The sequence below is a fragment of the Aptenodytes forsteri genome, unplaced genomic scaffold, assembly GCF_000699145.1.
Source record: "Aptenodytes forsteri isolate BGI_AS27 unplaced genomic scaffold, ASM69914v1 Scaffold3, whole genome shotgun sequence".
NCBI lineage: Eukaryota > Metazoa > Chordata > Aves > Sphenisciformes > Spheniscidae > Aptenodytes > Aptenodytes forsteri.
In genome coordinates, this window is record NW_008795283.1 from 2400401 (window position 1) to 2403055 (window position 2655).

Below are 2655 nucleotides of genomic sequence, written 5' to 3' on the forward strand. Positions count from 1 at the left end.
ATCTCTAAGACAAAGTCCTTTGATCCATCCATGCAACTAAGACCGTTGTTTAGGTCTCTTGCTTCCATACCTAGACTGCCCCAATACCTCTCCTTCCAGCATTAACCAGCGCAGCTCGTAACACAACATCCATTAACTGCTGTAAATGCCATGATCTGACAATACAGTAAAGCTGACTATAGGCCTCCTATTAATGATCAAATACGCCACAGCCATCAAATGGAAACCACTAATGCAATTTAACTCATTCTGCTAATTCAAATTTTTGAAGAGTAGAGCACTGGCATTAACACAGCAACACGTTATTGTCAAAGGAAAATGTTACCAGCCTAGGTCATGATAATTTCCTTAGGTGTTATATATTTTCAAAATTAATTCAAACAAAGGAATCGGAGTGAAAAGAATGCTTACCAACACTTTTTTTTTTTACCCTATATGGTCATGTGAGAGAACATGGCATTTAGCAGAAAAGGTTGGCAGTCTTCTACTATTTTTCTTCCAAATTCTGACAACATGGTATCTTCTTTCTGACTGCTTACAAATGTGATTAAAAAAAACCCTCGCTTAAATCCTTCCTGAAAGTCCTGGCACTGGGGGTTTACAAAATAATTTTATTTCTATTTGTCCATGTAAGTACACAGCTTTCCTAGAGACTGGATCCAGAACATGGAGAAAGAGCACCAAAGATTTTATTGTGTTGCATTTCAAATGGAAGGCTCCTACACCTATTTATTTCAATACAGAAACCAAAGATATCCAACCTGAACAATGCTTTAGGAAAGAGGAGAAAATGAACTACATGTGACAAAAGTGACAGCCGCAGTGTTCAAGGCCAGGTTGGATGAGGCTTTGAGCAACCTAAGGTATCCCTGCCCACGGCAGGGGGGTTGGAACTAGATGATCTTTAAGGTTCCTTCTAACCCAAACCATTCTATGATTCTGTAATGTATTTCTGGAAGGCTCTCAGATCATATGGTGATGTGAGCTGTATGAAAATTATAGAGGAGAGAATGGAATACAAACTGATGGAGTCTAAGTTTAGAGTCTATAGGTAGAAAAATGTAATGCCACTTACCTATGTTGGGAATTCAGAAGTGAGTAACAGTTTCTGATATAATTGTAATGGCACAGAATTTCATGGCATGCAAGCAAAAGAGCTATAAAATATGATTTATACCAGTGCAATTTACCTGTGTCTGAAGCTAAGGTAATAAACACAAATCACGATGGACAGGGTCTTTGCCTCTCTATACTGAAGCTTGCTAGACATGTTACATAGCAATAGTTGGCCATCAACAACTGTAACTAGAAAAAAATCTTCATATAGCTCAGATGCAGAAGAGATTAAGTGTTCTTGGTTTTCACTTCAATATTAACATTGTTAATTATCATTCTAACAGAAAACAGGTAACAGACTGTGTCTGGATATTCCTCTCAAATTATTATTATACCTTTAATTAAGTTCTGATATTTATACCTATTGATAACGCATATGGGAAAAAAGTTATATACAAAGCTGAAATGTAAGAAATGTTCTTACTGGTTTTTTTTTACATTTTCTTACATTCTTTTTATTCCAATTAGAAGTGAAAAGTTTGTTATTTTCTTCTGTTGTATGTTAAAAGTAAGGCTATAGCATTGTCAGCTAAGAAGCATGGTTTATAGGATTTCATATTCTTTCCATAATCTTAACCAAAAAGAATCCCAAAGCACTTAACTGACTTTCTGTAAGGAAATAATTTCAATTTCTACTGAAAAGCTGTCACTGGAGCATGGCAGCAGTCTAACAGTACCCAGTAATGTTGCCACACCACAGTTTATGTCAGGAAGGATTTTTTTTGTTTGTTTGCTTGTTTTAAAGTTTGGAGTCTCCTAATTCCCAGCAGGTGCAGTTCCACATAGAGAAGGCCAGGACTGTAAGGCTAATTCCTCACCTTCTGAAAACTCTACCTTCCCTAGGTACTGGTGCAAGTTCACATGCACCTGTGGGGAAATACAGACATGAAAGTTTCAAGCTGCAGGCCTGGGACCACTCACCTTGTGTGCAGAGAGTATGTGGTCAGGCACTGTGAGGTGGGACTGGGGATTACAGCTGCACCTCACAGCCGTTACTCTTCAAATGACACTCCTGTATCTTACACAGCATCAGGCGTTACACATGAGGGACAGGGTCCTGTGAAAGACAAAAAATACTTTTTGCCACAAACACACAGGTTAGGGTGTCATAAAATGGTGAAGGACAACACAGATCAGTTCCACCTGTTTAGCTGGCTGCCTTTTGGAGTTTTGTTGATACTGAAGGGTAAGAGAAGAAAATTCATCTGTATTTCTGACAGTCTTCTGGGGTTGCAGAGAGGTCTACTTACTCACTTGAGAAGGGGCAACCATCCTATTTTCAGTGTTGCTTGCGTAGGAGCAGGAGAGAGCAAGCCATAAAACCTCAGAGAGCCCCATAAAAACTGTCTCAAAGAAAAAAAAAATCAACAAAATTCTAAAGACATAGTATTTGGAAATCCCACAGAAATCGCTCACCACTTACGGAGGGCAAACCCCAGTGCAAACAGTACGCACTTAGGGCAGGTTTTTTTTCCTCATCCTCCCTCCGGTGAGCTGTCCGCAGGACCCCGCGGGGCACCCCTCGCACCCGGCGGGGCA